The 19928-nt window shown below is 35.5% G+C and overlaps 2 long non-coding RNA genes and 3 pseudogenes across 2 annotated transcripts; 4 read left to right on the forward strand and 1 right to left on the reverse strand.

Moving 5' to 3' along the window:
• The first annotated feature begins 803 nt into the window (after positions 1 to 803).
• LOC104729482 (uncharacterized) lies at positions 804 to 2815 on the forward strand (annotated as a pseudogene).
• A 9939-nt stretch (positions 2816 to 12754) lies between these two features.
• On the forward strand, positions 12755 to 14986 carry LOC147949112 (uncharacterized). The gene is made up of 4 exons (XR_015582123.1): positions 12755 to 13259; positions 13813 to 14027; positions 14107 to 14257; positions 14852 to 14986. It is a non-coding gene; the product is annotated as an uncharacterized LOC147949112 (long non-coding RNA).
• On the reverse strand, positions 14546 to 15400 carry LOC147949113 (uncharacterized). Its single transcript, XR_015582128.1, has 2 exons — positions 15299 to 15400; positions 14546 to 15139 (listed from the first exon to the last, which is right to left on the reverse strand). It is a non-coding gene; the product is annotated as an uncharacterized LOC147949113 (long non-coding RNA).
• A 981-nt stretch (positions 15401 to 16381) lies between these two features.
• On the forward strand, positions 16382 to 18393 carry LOC147949114 (uncharacterized; annotated as a pseudogene).
• Positions 18394 to 18684: 291 nt separating this feature from the next.
• Positions 18685 to 19682, forward strand: LOC104754039 (uncharacterized; annotated as a pseudogene).
• Positions 19683 to 19928: the final 246 nt, after the last annotated feature.

Genomic DNA, 19928 nt, shown 5'->3' on the forward strand with positions numbered 1-19928 from the left:
TAAATGAAAAGTTTCATACCTTTATGCTTTTGACTAAGTTAGTTATAATATTAATTAATCATAATGTTGGGATGTTTTTAGTTATTAATTAATAAGGAAATCAGTAGAATTAAAAACTTTTATACATGGCTCATAACTTGTAATTTATATATATATTTTAAAAGTATCTCTATATATGTAAACGTAAATTTAAATTTTTATAATTATTTGAAAAGTATATATGTTAATTTCCCTTACATAAACATATATACATTATAATAATCAAGTATATTGTTTAATTTAACTAAGTTAATAGTAATGCTTTTTTACTTATGTGAAAGAAATGCTAGTAAATTTTTTAATAATATATATCATGTTTTGTAATTATGTTTTTATTTTATAACATAGAGATTTAACAGGTTTGTAATTAATTTTTTATTTTATAAAATAGAGATCTAAGTATGTTAATAAGACAATATTATGAATAAAAATTTAATAGCAAATAAGGTTTGTAAACTTTTAGTAAGGAAAAGTTATAATTGTATATGTATAATATTTTTATGTTTTTGACTAAGGTTTACAATTGTATATGTATAATATTATAAATGTTTATACCATCGACATATATTATATATATACACAATTATATAAGATTTATTATTCATGTCTACACACTAATGTAATATAAAATTATAAAAGACTCAAATTTAGTATGTAAAAATAATTAATATTCATATAATACAATCGTATAATAAATTTTTGTCATATATAACTAAAATATATACTGATTATAGTAAACTGGTTTTTTTTTTACAACTGTAGATATGACATCTAATCGTCGACGAAACACAAATTCTTCCGTACAAGCAGATGAAAACTTTCCAACCGAAACATCAGCACGGATAAAATATTTTATCTTAATTTATTTAAATATAGTTTTTTTTTATAATTACGTGAATACATATTAATTTGTTCTCAAAAAAAATATTGTAGAATGGAGCCAATTTCAAATGGACTCCTAGCAGTCTTTTTAGATTACTTGAGTTATATGATCAAGCAGCTGCGATGAATAATTATCGTATAAAAGATCCCACTCCTTTTGCAAAACAGTTTATGGTTGAAAAGTTTAACCAGGAGTTCGATTTAGAAATAAATTATAAGTTTTTCAATGAAAAATTTGATAATATGAAAAAAAAATACAAGAAGTATCGAGAGCTTATGGGATCAGATGGTATCATGGTTGATCCTATTACATCCGTGATTAATGCATCTGAGTCATGGTGGAAAGATCGTGAAGTAAGTTTTCAAAATCTTTATCACAACTCAAATATATTAACTTAATTAACATAACCAAATATTCTGAAATATTTGTTTTATAATAATATTCATAGGTATGTAAGATTGTAAATGCATTTAGACGAAAGCAGCCACAAGGGTGGAAAATCATGGAACGTTGCTTCAAATTATATAATGTTCAATCCCAAGCTCAATACTCTGTCAACCAAAGAAGAGAAGAAATGATGAATGAAGGCACAACTAATAATGAAGATCAGCTGTACCCAGAAACATACGGTGGTGAAATGTCTGATAGTCAAGATGCAGAGACACAAGAAAATGAAGAAGTGTATCACGTTAACATTACCGATGAAACGCGTCCTTCAAATGAGTTTATCCAGGCACATAAGCGTCATAATTCTGTAACGGTTGATCCGAATCAAATTCCTGGTTCTAGAGTTCAACAACGAGGACAAGGAAGACGAGGAAGTACGTTACAAAGATCTGCAAGAAATTCTGGAGTCTTACATGGGAGTGGTTCACGTGGAAGTAAAAATAAGCAGTCATTTGAGACCACCCTAACCGATAGAATGACCGGATTTAGGGAGTTCCAACGTCAAAGTTTACAACAATTACGCCCAAATTCATTCGACCAAGATGATTACGACGGCTTTGATGAGGCTGCAAAGATATTGGAATCAATGGAGCTTCCAAGTGATACAAAATTTTATTGGGCATGCGTTGACGAATTAGGAGGAGACCCATTCTATCGTAAGTATTTCATTGATAGAGCTGAAAAACCTTTTGAAGAAAGATAAATTTCTTACAAGCTTTAACTGGATATACACGTTATGATGAGTTTGTGGGAAAGCAGTTAACGTCGAGAAGAACTTTTGGGAGTCCAAGTGCAAGTGGTTTTCATTCAGGTAGTCCATCTTGTGGTGGTAATAATTCATGGGGGCAAACTTCAAATGTCCAATGGGGTCAACAACCACGTCCTCAACAATGGGGTACACCACCAAGTGCTCAGCAATGGGGTACACCACCAAGTGCTCAGCAATGGGGTACACCACCAAGTGTTCAACAATGGGGTCAACAACCACGTCCTCAACAATGGGGTAAACCACCAAGTGCACAACAATGGGTAACACAACCAAAAAGCCACCAGTGGGGTACATCACCAAATGTTTCACAATGGGGAACGTATCAAAATACACAACAATTGAATTCACCTACACAGTGGGGTTCATCATCAAATGATCAACAATGGGGATCATCATCAAATATATCACAATGGCCTCCTCAAACAAATTTTCAGCATGGATTCTCATTAGAAACTCAAACTGAAACTCAAACTGAAACCACAACACCAAGGCCAATACCACGAACACGTAAATCTGGAGGATTATTCAACATTTGGGGAACCCATCAGGGGCCAAATTTAAATGAAACTCACCAAAATGATTCTGACGATGAAGCATAATATCTCTAGTTCTTTGCTATTAATAATGTTACATTGTTTTATTTATGTTTTTGTATTATCTTTTACTTATTATGTGTAATTGAATCATGTCTTTCACTTTCTTATCAATCCTTTGTTTTCATCAAATACAGGCTTTTCGTATATGTCAATTGCGGTCACAAGGAATTCAATTTTTAAGTTACAAAGAGAGAACTGAGTTATGGAATCTGGAGAATGCACAATTTGAAGAGTTAATAATTCAACCAGCATTGAGTTACTACAATCCGTATTTTGAAAGAGGACAAGTACAAACAGATGGTGGATTAGGGTGGAGAAATATTTGGCATCGATTTACAAGAAGATCATGCTGCTTGTCTTCAGTTACTACGGATGTCACTTGATTGTTTCAGAACATTGTGTCACCAACTAGAAACAACTTATGGATTAAAACCAACACTGAATGTAGGCATTGAAGAGAGTGTTGCAATGTTTTTAGTTAATCATAATGTTGGGATGTTTTTAGTTATTAATTAATAAGGAAATCAGTAGAATTAAAAACTTTTATACATGGCTCATAACTTGTAATTTATATATATATTTTAAAAGTATCTCTATATATGTAAACGTAAATTTAAATTTTTATAATTATTTGAAAAGTATATATGTTAATTTCCCTTACATAAACATATATACATTATAATAATCAAGTATATTGTTTAATTTAACTAAGTTAATAGTAATGCTTTTTTACTTATGTGAAAGAAATGCTAGTAAATTTTTTAATAATATATATCATGTTTTGTAATTATGTTTTTATTTTATAACATAGAGATTTAACAGGTTTGTAATTAATTTTTTATTTTATAAAATAGAGATCTAAGTATGTTAATAAGACAATATTATGAATAAAAATTTAATAGCAAATAAGGTTTGTAAACTTTTAGTGAGGAAAAGTTATAATTGTATATGTATAATATTTTTATGTTTTTGACTAAGGTTTACAATTGTATATGTATAATATTATAAATGTTTATACCATCGACATATATTATATATATACACAATTATATAAGATTTATTATTCATGTCTACACACTAATGTAATATAAAATTATAAAAGACTCAAATTTAGTATGTAAAAATAATTAATATTCATATAATACAATCGTATAATAGCATATTAAAAACTGAGAAAAAACTTAAAGAAAGTTAGGAGGCGGACCAAAATTAAGATTGCAGTCGATTGAAAGAGGAAGAAGATGAGGATATATTTGTTCCCTTGAATTTATCGCTCCTTATTCAACATTTTTTTTTGTTTGTGAAAAACTACTTATTCAACATATCAAAATGAAAAAAATGATTTTTAAGTTTCGTCGTATATCATGTTCTAGAAGGACGGAGTAATAAACCCATTAAACGGGAACCCGGTTAAAGGCGTTTTAGCGCTTTTACTGTAAAAAGACTATACACCCATTAAACATACGGTCGTTTAAAGGCATAATAGATCGTTTACGATTAAACACAGAAAAACCCATTTCAGTCTCTTTGTCCAGATACGGCAGTGATAAAACATACGACCGAATAGATTCTTACTACTCTATCTATTCTATATTAGATCCAACAAGAAAGATAGATATTAAAAAAAAAGTAGAAAATTGACAACGTAAACAGAGCTGTTCCATAAGCTGTTCCACCGCGATTTTACCTTAACTTGATAAAAAAATCGGAGATCTATAAATTAATTCGTTTTCGTTTTAGTTTTAGGTTCGAAATCAAATATTTCTTTGTAGATCTATCATAATCCGGTAATAATCACAAGAATAGCATATTAAAAACTGAGAAAAACTTAAACAAAGTTAGGAGGCGGACCAAAATTAAGATTGCAGTCGATTGAAAGAGGAAGAAGATGAGGATATATTTGTTCCCTTGAATTTATCGCTGCTTATTCAACATTTTCCTTTTTTTGTGAAGAACTACTTATTCAACATATCAAAATGAAAAAATGATTTTTAAGTTTCGTCGTATATCATGTTCGAGAAGGACGGAGTAATAAACCCATTAAATGAGACCCCGGTTAGAGGCGTTTTAGCGCGTTTAATGTAAACAGACTATACACCCATTAAACATACGGTCGTTTAATGGCATAATAGATCGTTTACGATTAAACGCAGAAAAAACCCATTTCAGTCTCTTTGTCCAGATACGGTAGTGACAAAACATACGACCGAATAGATTCTTACTACTCTATCTGTTCTATATTAGATCCAACAAGAAAGATAGATATTAAAAAAAAAAAAGTAGAAAATTGACACGTAAACAGAGCTGTTCCATAAGCTGTTTCGCCGCGATTTTACCTTTATTTGATTAAAAAAATCGGAGATCTATAAATTAATTCGTTTTCATTTTAGTTTTAGGTTTGAAATCGAAAATTTCTTCGTAGATCTATCATAATCCGGTAATAATCACAAGAATAGCATATTAAAAACTGAGAAAAACTTAAAGAAAGTTAGGAGGCGGACCAAAATTAAGATTGCAGTCGATTGAAAGAGGAAGAAGATGAGGATATATTTGTTCCCTTGAATTTATCGCTCCGTATCCAACATTTTCTTCTTTTTTTTGTGAAAAACTACTTATTCAACATATCAAAATGAAAAAAATGATTTTTAAGTTTCGTCGTATATCATGTTCTAGAAGGACGGAGTAATAAACCCATTAAACGGGACCCCGGTTAAAGGCGTTTCAGCGCTTTTACTGTAAACAGACTATACTCCCATTAAACATACGGTCGTTTAAAGGCATAATAGATCGTTTACGATTAAACGCAGAAAAACCCATTTCAGTCTCTTTGTCCAGATACGGTAGTGATAAAACATACGACCGAATAGATTCTTACTACTCTATCTATTCTATATTAGATCCAACAAGAAAGATAGATATAAGAAAAAATAAAAAGTAGAAAATTGATAACGTAAACAGAGCTGTTCCATAAGCTGTTCCGCCGCGATTTTACCTTAATTTGATAAAAAAATCGAAGATCTATAAATTAATTCGTTTTCGTTTTAGTTTTAGGTTCGAAATCGAAAATTTCTTCGTAGATCTATCATAATCTGGTAATAATCACTGAGAAAAAACTTAAAGAAAGTTAGGAGGCGGACCAAAATTAAGATTGCAGTCGATTGAAAGAGGAAGAAGATGAGAATATATTTGTTCCCTTGAATTTATCGCTCCTTATTCAACATTTTCCTTTTTTGTGAAAAACTACTTATTCAACATATCAAAATGAAAAAAAATGATTTTTAAGTTTCGTCGTATATCATGTTCGAGAAGGACGGAGTAATAAACCCATTAAACGAGACCCCGGTTAGAGGCGTTTTAGCGCATTTAATGTAAACAGACTATACACCCATTAAACATACGGTCGTTTAATGGCATAATAGATCGTTTACGATTAAACGCAGAAAACCCCATTTCAGTCTCTTTGTCCATATACGGTAGTGATAAAACATACGACCGAATAGATTCTTACTACTCTATCTATTCTATATTAGATCCAACAAGAAAGATATATAAAAAAAAAGTAGAAAATTGACAACGTAAACAGAGCTGTTCCATAAGCTGTTCCGCCGCGATTTTACCTTAATTTGATAAAAAAAAATCGGAGATCTATAAATTAATTCGTTTTCATTTTAGTTTTAGGTTCGAAATCGAAAATTTCTTCGTAGATCTATCATAATCCGGTGAATTGTTTTCTGGTTGGGCCGGTGAAAAGTGATACATGTATAACTCTCTGAGAGTGTTATCTCATGACCAGAGAGCGATCGAGTGAAAGTTCTGGCGAGATAATTCCGAAGCCGTGTAACGCCCGTGTCCCAAAGAAAAGTGGAAGAACCGATCAATTTATGTGAAATCATGAAATTGCCCGGTTTGGTTTAAGTTCACCCGATTTAGAGCAGGTTTTGGGAAACCCTAAGTGATATATTTATAATGAAATGGACGCCTCTTCTCTCTATTTGGTCGTGGCTGTTATTCAATACTTGTGTTGAGAGGAAGAAAGAGATATAGAGAGGGGAGAGAGCCTATTGTGGTGTGAAGGAGATTAAAGGAGAAGGAGCAGAATCGTTAGGGTTTGGGAAGAAACAGTTTCGATATATCAAATCGTTGTCAAAGATAACGAAATTTGTTAATGTTATTCTCAAGCCTTTCATCGTCAGTCTCCTTTTTACAGAAGTGGATTTGGATTTAAACTCGATGAGTTATATGCAGTTTCGTGAGACACGTTTTCTCAGACACGAGTTGGAACCATCGGGGATTGTAACTGAGATCGTGGTCTCGTTTGGTTTCTGATCGGCACGAGATTTTGTGGGAAGCTTCGTGACGTCTCGGACTAGCTTTTCACCGGAGAGATTTGATAGTTAACGGTTGGTTTTTATTTTAGGGTTTCGTCTTTAAGACTGTTCTTTTCTAATGTTTCTGTCCAGTTTCGCTATAAGTCGTTTTTGGTTGTGTGGCTTGTTGTAGGGAATTGCTGGGCTGTTTCAGACGTTAGGAGAGTCTCAACTGGTTATATTCGTTGTTATAATCAGTTTGATAAGGTGAGTGCGTGACCATGAGCTTATCTAAGCGATTGGATTGTATAACTTGTTTTGTGTGAAGTTGTGTAGGTGTGATGAATGTGTTATTGGATGTTTTGTTCAATGTCTGGTTTGTTATGTTTTATTTGTGGTTGTACTCTTGATTTTCTTGTGTGTATAGCTCGTAGATGGGAGGATCGTCTCACTGGGTATTTCTGGTAATACTCACGCATCTCATTGTGTTTGTGGTGCAGGTATTGTGTAGTGTGGAATCATGACGATGAGGAGGAGGATGATCTAGGGTCTCGGTTGTGTGTTGTTGGACTTGGTTATATTGTTTATGTTGGAACCTTGGATAGAGTTATGCTAGGTTGATGGATAGAATGCTTAGGAATGTTATTGCATTGATGATGTGTTGGTTCTATATGTTGGTATGTTTCCGCTGTGCATATTGGTTGTTATCGGTTTAATGAGGAATTGTGGTTTGGGTGGTTTAATTAAGTAGTATGAGATGCTTAATTATGTATTGTACTTACTTTAAAAAAAATGGGTCCGGTTGTTTTAATTTGGTATCAGAGCCTTTACGGTTCTAGGATGGTTAAGTGGATGGTTAGAGCGGTTAGGAATTTAATTGGGTGAATATTTTCCTGTTGCTTGATACATGTTGTTGCGAGATGGAAATTGATTATGAGTAGTTAGTCAATTTGTTTGTGGTATGGAGTCCTAGTATCATCCTCTTCGAGCCTTCAATGAGATTCCACGGTAAGTTGTGAGTTTGTGTGCGGTTTTGAATTGTTTGCTTAGTCTTTTGTTCATGGTAGTGCAGATGGTTAGAGAGGGTGCTGTTGCTGGTCGTGGTCGTGGACGCGGACGTGGTCGTGGTCGCGGACGTGGTCGTGGTAGGGGCAGAGTCCCAGAGGTTAGTGAGACCGAGGACCAGAGTGTGACAGTTGAGGGTGCGGGCGAGTCGCAGAGTGTTCCGGGGGATTCTGTGAGTGTGGCAGGAGGGGGCGGTGTTGATGCTCCAGTGGCCGGTGATGCTAGGGTCCCGGGTATGGGAGTCCCAGCGGGTGGAGTCCCTGGTAGTGACTTTGCGGCTATGCTAGCAGAGGTGTTGGCGCGGTTACCACCAGTGGTACCGGCTCAGGCTCAGGTAGTGCCACCAGTGGTGGCGGAGGAGCGGCAGCCAGTGGCTGCGGATGCGGGGGTCCATGCTCGTTATCTCAGCATGTTGACAGAGATGGGTAGGTTGCGTACTGAGCAGTTTTCGGGAGGTGTAGATCCTACTGCTGCGGATGCGTGGAGGACGAGAGTGGAACGTAACTTCCATACTCTGAGATGTCCTGAGGAGTTTTGGGTGGACATAGGGGTCTACTTTTTGAGTGGTGATGCTGAGTTGTGGTGGAGATCTGTGGCTGCTAGGAGGGTGTAGCGGGAGATGACTTGGGCTGACTTCGTCTTGGAGTTCAACCGCAAGTATTTTCCTAGAGAGGCATTGGATCGGTTGGAGGTGCAGTTCCTCCAGTTGTCTCAGGGGACACGGTCAGTGCGGGAGCTGGATTTGGAGTTCAGTCGACTTCTTTGTTATGGGGGTCGGGCTTTGGAGTCTGAGGAGGCTCAGATCAGGAGGTTTTTGAGGGCTCTACGTGATGACTTGAGGGTTCACTGTAGAGGGCGGAGTTATGCTACGCGTGCAGAGCTGGTTGAGACTGCAGCAGAGATTGAGGAGGATATCCGGGTACAGTCAGTGGCGGTAGCTCCAACTATTCAGACAGAGGAGACATGTGAGCAGAACATTCCGAGCAAGGGTAACAGGTCAGGGCAAGGGCTTAAGAGGAAGCGGGAGGGCACGTCAGTGACAAACCAAGGCGGTCAGGGATGCTATGGGTGCGGGAGCACAGATCACAGGTTGGCAAGCTGTCCCAAGAGGAACGGCACGCAAGGGAACATTCGAGTGTGCTTCTACTGCAAGGAGGTGGGACATATCAGGCCTCAATTTCCAAGGTTGCAGCAGTTGACAGTGGGAGGGGTGCAGCCGAAGGAAGGGCGGGGCACCAATCCCAGAGTTTAGTTTGGCTTATATTTCTTTTTATTTCAGTTATGTCTTTTCGTTTGGGGTTGTAAACGATTATTTCATTTGAGGTTTTAATAAAATGGAGTTCTTTGGTTTTTGTGCTTTATGGATCTTGTGGAAAAAAAAAATCGCTCGGGAGTTCCATAAATGGAAAATTTAGGGAGCTACTAAATATGAAAGTGTTATGGGGTCAGAGCTTTGCTAATTATGGAAAGTGTCGTGGCGAAATGGAAATAGAAAGATCCATTAAAGGAAAGTTTCCATAAATAGAAGGTTTTATGATTAGTTAGGACTTGCTTATTTTTGGAAAGGAGGTGTGGAATGCCTGGAGTGGCGGGGATGTTCGGAGGTTGACCTGAAGAGTGGTCACAGATGAGATGATTGGTTCTCAAAGATTTTTGATTGGTGGTGTTACGGTGCTACGAGATTTGCGGGTTCTAAAAATGAGAAGTTTTATGAATAGTTAAAACTTGTCTATTTACGGAAAGTGCGATTGCAAATAAATAGAAAGTTCTATGAATAGTTAGAACTTGTCTATTTATGGAAAGGGCGTGTGCAAACACCCAAATGGTTGAGATGTTTTGAGTTGGCCGGAAGAGTGGTCATGGTGGTGGTGATATTCTGGTGAGAGAATATGGTGATTGGTAGAGCATTGCGATGTTTTACGTGAATCACATGAGGTAGTTCCCGTCGGGAGATGCTTATTGATGTTAGGACTTGTTTGCTCACATGGAGATGATTAGTTCTCCAGAGGAGATGATTAGTTCTCCTGTGGAGATGATTAGTTCTCCTGAGGGGATGATTAGTTCCCCTGGTGCACCGTGGGCTTGACGGGTTGCGACCCTGAGGGCGCCAGAGGAGATGATTAGTTCTCCTAGGGGATGATTAGTTCCCCGGAGGGGATGAGTAGTTCCCCTGGTACCGAGATCTCGAGGGTGACGATTCGAGAGTGAGACGGTATGGCTCGAGGACGACGGTCTGAGAGTGCAGGCGGTGCAGTTCGAAAGTTGCGACCTAAGAATGTATGAGTGAGAGAGCAAACAATGTCTAGAACGTGGTTATGAGCGTAGTGACTGGATGTAGACCTCGGAGGTCGGGATTGATCTCGTATTTTGGGTTGTCTTGACTAGTGGGGCCAGGGTTATGTGGACCGTTGGGTCATATGGATGTGCGGGCTGTTGCGACAGTTACACGGAAAACCTTTACTGACGGTATTCAGTCCGGTCGGGGAATGTGCGGGCCGTAGTAACGGTTGCACGGAGGTCCTTGGTGGAGGGACAATGTTCTCAGATTCGAGGACGAATCTTTTGTTAGAGGGGGAGAATTGTAACGCCTGTGTCCCAAAGAAAAGTGGAAGAACCGATCAATTTATGTGAAATCATGAAATTGCCCGGTTTGGTTTAAGTTCACCCGGTTTAGAGCAGGTTTTGGGAAACCCTAAGTGATATATTTATAATGAAATGGACGCCTCTTCTCTCTATTTGGTCGTGGCTGTTATTCAATACTTGTGTTGAGAGGAAGAAAGAGATATAGAGAGGGGAGAGAGCCTATTGTGGTGTGAAGGAGATTAAAGGAGAAGGAGCAGAATCGTTAGGGTTTGGGAAGAAACAGTTTCGATATATCAAATCGTTGTCAAAGGTAACGAAATTTGTTAATGTTATTCTCAAGCCTTTCATCGTCAGTCTCCTTTTTACAGAAGTGGATTTGGATTTAAACTCGATGAGTTATATGCAGTTTCGTGAGACACGTTTTCTCAGACACGAGTTGGAACCATCGGGGATTGTAACTGAGATCGTGGTCTCGTTTGGTTTCTGATCGGCACGAGATTTTGTGGGAAGCTTCGTGACGTCTCGGACTAGCTTTTCACCGGAGAGATTTGATAGTTAACGGTTGGGTTTTATTTTAGGGTTTCGTCTTTAAGACTGTTCTTTTCTAATGTTTCTGTCCAGTTTCGCTATAAGTCGTTTTTGGTTGTGTGGCTTGTTGTAGGGAATTGCTGGGCTGTTTCAGACGTTAGGAGAGTCTCAGCTGGTTATATTCGTTGTTATAATCAGTTTGATAAGGTGAGTGCGTGACCATGAGCTTATCTAAGCGATTGGATTGTATAACTTGTTTTGTGTGAAGTTGTGTAGGTGTGATGAATGTGTTATTGGATGTTTTGTTCAATGTCTGGTTTGTTATGTTTTATTTGTGGTTGTACTCTTGATTTTCTTGTGTGTATAGCTCGTAGATGGGAGGATCGTCTCACTGGGTATTTCTGGTAAGACTCACGCATCTCATTGTGTTTGTGGTGCAGGTATTGTGTAGTGTGGAATCATGGCGATGAGGAGGAGGATGATCTAGGGTCTCGGTTGTGTGTTGTTGGACTTGGTTATATTGTTTATGTTGGAACCTTGGATAGAGTTATGCTAGGTTGATGGATAGAATGTTTAGGAATGTTATTGCATTGATGATGTGTTGGTTCTGTATGTTGGTATGTTTCCGCTGTGCATATTGGTTGTTATCGGTTTAATGAGGAATTGTGGTTTGGGTGGTTTAATTAAGTAGTATGAGATGCTTAATTATGTATTCTACTTACTTTAAAAAAAAATGGGTCCGGTTGTTTTAAGCCGAGTAGCCTTCGATTTGAGCATGTCGAGGTGGGAGAAAATCTGATCACAAAAGAAATGAAAACCTAGCAGAGGAGAGACTTGTTTTCTTAAAAAGCATTCGTGAATGGGCCCCTCCTCAGGTATACTAGGCAATGGACACCAATTCTTACATGACCTTGAGCGTAGGCGCCTTTGAGCCATCTCCTACAAATAAAAAAGACAGTAACATATTCTAATCACAATGCATTACAAGCTCAACATCAAGAACTCACAATCTAATCAATTCTGAATTTTCTAAGGGTCCTAAAAAACCAACATTGAAAGAAATGATTTCGAAACCACGCACCTTAAGGGTAGAAACAAATAGACCCAATTCATGGCCACTAAATTTCTCACTTCTTGTCAACATTAGTGGTATACGCAAACCAAATGTAACCGAATTCTGCATGTGAGGCTCCAATTCAGAGCATCTAATGAGCTTCAAACGATCATTTTCTGGTATTAGCACCGGTATCTCTGCCTGGTATTGATCTCCAACTCGCGGAAGTAGCTCAGGCTCTCCATTAATTCCATGTAGATATGCACAATTCAGTTCCTTAGAACACAACCTTCCATGTCATGTGATTGAATTGGCTCCATCTGACCAAATCAACAATCATAAAAACGAAAGTGCCAGCGAACACCTCGCTGAAATTGAGGATCTTTCGACTAGTGACTTAGTTTATTTTTAGATCATAAAAAAGAAAGTGCCAGCGAACACCTCGCTTCCATAGAGAGAAATGGGGATATTTTTTTTTTTAATGGAGGAAAAGATTCAGAGAGCTTCCTTGAATGGAGAAAAAGATATTTTCAGAGGAAGATAGGGGAAGTGACTGAGAGAGAGAGGCCTTGAGCCACACGCCCTTGCTTTTTTTTTTTTTCGGCAATTCATTGATTAAGAAAGCCTAAAAGGCTAGATACAAGAGGGAACAATGATTACAATCTTGAGTAATTAAACCCATAAGTAGAATAATTAAAATCCTAATAGAAGGAAATTACAATTTATGCATGATGGGCACGTGGAGCCACGTGTTGACTTAAGATTGAAGAAAAGACAGCAATGGATGCCGGAGAACCATGCCGGAACCGGAGGACCATCTCTTGCTTTGTCAGATCAATTTGCCATCAATTTGAATTTGTTTTCTAAGTAAATAATTCAAAGTCTTGTGGTTTCAGGTAGGGGTGGTGGGCAAAATACACGAATGGGTATCATTTTTCTAAAACCGAAAAATCGAAACCGAACCCGAACCGAACCGAAAACCAAGCAGGTATCCGAATTACACGAAACATAAAATTAACTATATATATTTAGATATGAGATCGGTTATGTTCACATAATTTATGCAATTTTTTTAGTTTTTTTGGTTGATTCGGAATTTGTGGGTATATTTGGTTAAAAATAATTAAATTAATTAGATAGATTATTTGAATTCAGTAAAATTAAAATAATCAAACCAAATTAGACTAAAAATTACATAATTATGAGTATTTCGGGTAACCGAAACCGAACCCAAAACCGATATTAACCAACACTACCCGAACCGTAACCGAACCGAATTTTTTAATTACCCGAATGATTTCTATATTTCTAAACCCGAAAACCCTATAACCGAATTATCCAAACCGAAAACCGAATGGTTAACCGAATGTCCATGCCTAGTTTCATGAGAATAGGCCTTCGAAATAACTTTTTTATGAGCAAGATCATCTTTCATAAAACTGCAAATGGATTTGTTGAGTGCGGATTGCGTCCAAACTACAAATGGATTAGCTCCATGCTTAACAAAATCTAATTTCTTTCTCACTCATTGTCACTGGCAGCGGGGATCTGTTAACACAATCTCGGCTAACGAAATATATTTCTGGTGGGAAAAGAATGCGTGAAGAGTCTTTACATATTCTCTTGATCCTTGTCCTCCTCTTCTGGATAATTCATCGGAGGATTTCTTCCGTGTCAACATGACGGGCACAATTGTAACTCTTAGCTCAAGTGTTGGTTTAATATATTTCTACTGCTCGAGGCTTCCTTCGGATGAGTTAGTCTTGATACCTAGCAGCTTCATCAGTTAGTTATTAAATTTTCGTTTTGATTTTTTGTTTTTTTGGTTGAAAAAGGTACTTCAAACCAGCTCCGAGATTTGATATAAACAAGGATCAGGGAACTTGCACTATTTACCTTCCTAAGAGCTGCCCAGTACAAAAAGTTTTTATTCAAGGAAATAGTAATGTGTTAAAACAAGCTGCCAGTCTTGAAGCTTGCATTGAGGTGTATAAAGCTAAAGCTCTAAGTGATTAAACAACACTATAACACCCACAACACTATAATTCGATGAAAATATATTCTGTTTTTCATCGGATTGATGATGGTAATAATATTCAGCGTTTAAAAAAAAAACTTCGATAAAAAAATGTTTAAAATACTAACAATACTTAAAATCATAAAATTAAAAAAATACTAATTCATGAACCTTGACTGATTTTTTTTGGTTCAACACTACTATGAATTGGTTTGAGTTTTTACCTAAAACAGATTCAAATTTAATGATAAGATAAGAGTAAAAAATGGTTTTATTTGGTAATTGATGTTATGACAAAAATACACAAGAAATAAAGTTGAAATGACGTGTGCAGGTGGGAATTAAGAGCTGCAAGCGCCCGAATTTTTTATTCTCTCTCGCTTGAGTTGTCTCTTCTTTCTCTGTCGTTTGTCACATCTTCTTCGCTCACATCTTCTTCTTTCGTTTGTCAGATAAATGTGTTAAAAAAAAAACTTGTGTATCTCTCTCGTGTTGTATCTGGGTATCTCTCTCGTGTTGTATCTGGGTTTTTGAATCTCACATCTTCTTCTTTCTTTTGTCAGATTCTGTGTCCTGAGCTTTTGCTGGGTTTTTCGAAGAGAAATCAGTCGACGAATTCACGGTATTGTTCTTGCAGAGAATCAGACTCTGAATAGAGAAAGCGGATCAAGCAGAGCGGATCAAGTGGAACAAGCGGATCAGGCGGAACAAAAGCAGATCTAGCGGAACATGTGCGGATCAAGTGGATCTAGCGATTCAAAATGTATGTTTGAGGCTTTGAATGGGGAGTGGGAAAATGAGTGGTTCTTCAGTCCAAGTGGTCTGTCCACATATGTGTTCCCATTCAACAACTGCAAAAACAAAAACCAAAAAAAGTGAAAGGAACACATATGGATAAGAAATTCTTGTCTTCTAGTAAGAAAAGTGAATGAACCACTTTTATCTAGATATGGGAGTGATTCAAGTGGTCCAATAGTATAAATTATTGTAAAAAGAAATAATAATACAACCTTCACATGTTGGACAATGACGAAGAGAATGCAAATTTTTTTTTCCTATAAATCTAATACTTCACATATTTCTTCATCACAACAACAAGAAAAAAAAAAAAAAAAAAAAAAAAGATTCCAAACTTCTTCTATTGAAGCTGAAAGAGTGTACGGTATATATTTTTTTTTTCTTTCAAAAATATATACATTATATTATGTTATGATGTTTATATTATATTTATATTATGTTATGATGTTTAATTAAATTAATAATTATGTTGATGTAGTTAGTTTTATTTAGTAAATGAAAAGTTTCATACCTTTATGCTTTTGACTAAGTTAGTTATAATATTAATTAATCATAATGTTGGGATGTTTTTAGTTATTAATTAATAAGGAAATCAGTAGAATTAAAAACTTTTATACATGGCTCATAACTTGTAATTTATATATATATTTTAAAAGTATCTCTAGATATGTAAACGTAAATTTAAATTTTTATAATTATTTGAAAAGTATATATGTTAATTTCCCTTACATAAACATATATACATTATAATAATCAAGTATATTGTTTAATTTAACTAAGTTAATAGTAATGCTTTTTTACTTATGTGAAAGAAATGCTAGTAAATTTTTTAATAATATATATCATGTTTTGTAATTATGTTTTTATTTTATAACATAGAGATTTAACAGGTTTGTAATTAATTTTTTATTTTATAAAATAGAGATCTAAGTATGTTAATAAGACAATATTATGAATAAAAATTTAATAGCAAATAAGGTTTGTAAACTTTTAGTAAGGAAAAGTTATAATTGTATATGTATAATATTTTTATGTTTTTGACTAAGGTTTACAATTGTATATGTATAATATTATAAATGTTTATACCATCGACATATATTATATATATACACAATTATATAAGATTTATTATTCATGTCTACACACTAATGTAATATAAAATTATAAAAGACTCAAATTTAGTATGTAAAAATAATTAATATTCATATAATACAATCGTATAATAAATTTTTGTCATATATAACTAAAATATATACTGATTATAGTAAACTGGTTTTTTTTTTACAACTGTAGATATGACATCTAATCGTCGACGAAACACAAATTCTTCCGTACAAGCAGATGAAAACTTTCCAACCGAAACATCAGCACGGATAAAATATTTTATCTTAATTTATTTAAATATAGTTTTTTTTTATAATTACGTGAATACATATTAATTTGTTCTCAAAAAAAATATTGTAGAATGGAGCCAATTTCAAATGGACTCCTAGCAGTCTTTTTAGATTACTTGAGTTATATGATCAAGCAGCTGCGATGAATAATTATCGTATAAAAGATCCCACTCCTTTTGCAAAACAGTTTATGGTTGAAAAGTTTAACCAGGAGTTCGATTTAGAAATAAATTATAAGTTTTTCAATGAAAAATTTGATAATATGAAAAAAAAATACAAGAAGTATCGAGAGCTTATGGGATCAGATGGTATCATGGTTGATCCTATTACATCCGTGATTAATGCATCTGAGTCATGGTGGAAAGATCGTGAAGTAAGTTTTCAAAATCTTTATCACAACTCAAATATATTAACTTAATTAACATAACCAAATATTCTGAAATATTTGTTTTATAATAATATTCATAGGTATGTAAGATTGTAAATGCATTTAGACGAAAGCAGCCACAAGGGTGGAAAATCATGGAACGTTGCTTCAAATTATATAATGTTCAATCCCAAGCTCAATACTCTGTCAACCAAAGAAGAGAAGAAATGATGAATGAAGGCACAACTAATAATGAAGATCAGCTGTACCCAGAAACATACGGTGGTGAAATGTCTGATAGTCAAGATGCAGAGACACAAGAAAATGAAGAAGTGTATCACGTTAACATTACCGATGAAACGCGTCCTTCAAATGAGTTTATCCAGGCACATAAGCGTCATAATTCTGTAACGGTTGATCCGAATCAAATTCCTGGTTCTAGAGTTCAACAACGAGGACAAGGAAGACGAGGAAGTACGTTACAAAGATCTGCAAGAAATTCTGGAGTCTTACATGGGAGTGGTTCACGTGGAAGTAAAAATAAGCAGTCATTTGAGACCACCCTAACCGATAGAATGACCGGATTTAGGGAGTTCCAACGTCAAAGTTTACAACAATTACGCCCAAATTCATTCGACCAAGATGATTACGACGGCTTTGATGAGGCTGCAAAGATATTGGAATCAATGGAGCTTCCAAGTGATACAAAATTTTATTGGGCATGCGTTGACGAATTAGGAGGAGACCCATTCTATCGTAAGTATTTCATTGATAGAGCTGAAAAACCTTTTGAAGAAAGATAAATTTCTTACAAGCTTTAACTGGATATACACGTTATGATGAGTTTGTGGGAAAGCAGTTAACGTCGAGAAGAACTTTTGGGAGTCCAAGTGCAAGTGGTTTTCATTCAGGTAGTCCATCTTGTGGTGGTAATAATTCATGGGGGCAAACTTCAAATGTCCAATGGGGTCAACAACCACGTCCTCAACAATGGGGTACACCACCAAGTGCTCAGCAATGGGGTACACCACCAAGTGCTCAGCAATGGGGTACACCACCAAGTGTTCAACAATGGGGTCAACAACCACGTCCTCAACAATGGGGTAAACCACCAAGTGCACAACAATGGGTAACACAACCAAAAAGCCACCAGTGGGGTACATCACCAAATGTTTCACAATGGGGAACGTATCAAAATACACAACAATTGAATTCACCTACACAGTGGGGTTCATCATCAAATGATCAACAATGGGGATCATCATCAAATATATCACAATGGCCTCCTCAAACAAATTTTCAGCATGGATTCTCATTAGAAACTCAAACTGAAACTCAAACTGAAACCACAACACCAAGGCCAATACCACGAACACGTAAATCTGGAGGATTATTCAACATTTGGGGAACCCATCAGGGGCCAAATTTAAATGAAACTCACCAAAATGATTCTGACGATGAAGCATAATATCTCTAGTTCTTTGCTATTAATAATGTTACATTGTTTTATTTATGTTTTTGTATTATCTTTTACTTATTATGTGTAATTGAATCATGTCTTTCACTTTCTTATCAATCCTTTGTTTTCATCAAATACAGGCTTTTCGTATATGTCAATTGCGGTCACAAGGAATTCAATTTTTAAGTTACAAAGAGAGAACTGAGTTATGGAATCTGGAGAATGCACAATTTGAAGAGTTAATAATTCAACCAGCATTGAGTTACTACAATCGGTATTTTGAAAGAGGACAAGTACAAACAGATGGTGGATTAGGGTGGAGAAATATTTGGCATCGATTTACAAGAAGATCATGCTGCTTGTCTTCAGTTACTACGGATGTCACTTGATTGTTTCAGAACATTGTGTCACCAACTAGAAACAACTTATGGATTAAAACCAACACTGAATGTAGGCATTGAAGAGAGTGTTGCAATGTTTTTACGGATATGTGGGCACAACGAAGTTCAACGAGATGTTGGTCTAAGATTTGGAAGAAATCAAGAAACCGTAAAGAGAAAATTTTATGAAGTGCTTAGAGCGACTGAGTTACTTGCTTGTGATTATATCAAAACACCAACAAGGCAAAAACTACACAGGATTCCGGACAGGCTAATGGATGGAAAATATTGGCCATTTTTTAGTGGGTTTGTTGGAGCAATGGATGGTGTTCATGTGTGTGTTAAGGTCACTCCTGATTTACAAGGAATGTATTGGAGTCGACATGATAGAACATCGTTTAACATCATGGCAATATGTGATTTAAATATGTTATTCACATATGTTTGGAATGGAGCACCAGGATATTGTCATGATACAGCAGTTCTTACGATAGCTCAAAACAGTGATCCTGAATTTTCTTTGCCACCAGAAGATAAGTACTATGTAGTTGATTTTGGCTATCCAAATAAACAAGGTTTTCTTGCTCCATATAGATCTTCAAGAAACATGGTTGTTCGGTACCATATGTCATCATTCGAGAATGCTCCGCCTCCTCAGAATAAGCAGGAATTTTTCAACCGTTGGCATGCATCTCTACGTTCTATTATTGAGAGAACATTTGGAGTGTGGAAGAAAAAATGAAAAATTCTTTGTGAATTTCCTAGATATAATATTGAAGTGCAAAAGAGAGTCGTCATAGTGACAATGGGTCTACACAATTTTATCAGAATTTCAAAATTGCTGAAACAATGGGGCATTCACATATTGACAATATAGATCCGGAGAGTGATTTAAACGTCACTGGAACAACAAATATAGCTGATGGTGATTTAATGGCGAATCTCAGAGAAAGAATTGCAGATACATTATGGGCTAATAAACATCTTCTATATTAAATGCTTGTTGAATGAATCTTTTAAATACATTTATATTATGTATTCTTGTTTTAATTTCATTAATATAATAAGTTTGGATTTGCGCTGTAGCACAAATATATGTCTTTTGAAAATTAAGTGTAGTAATTTAATTTAATTTGAAAATTATTTTAAAAGTGCAGTTATATTAATTATTTTTTCAAAAAATATTTTTATATTAGGTTTTTCTAATATAAAATATTAATTAGAATCTACTTATGAAAAATT

This window comes from Camelina sativa, chromosome 2 (assembly GCF_030686135.1).
Source record: "Camelina sativa cultivar CO46 ecotype springtype chromosome 2, ASM3068613v1".
NCBI lineage: Eukaryota > Viridiplantae > Streptophyta > Magnoliopsida > Brassicales > Brassicaceae > Camelina > Camelina sativa.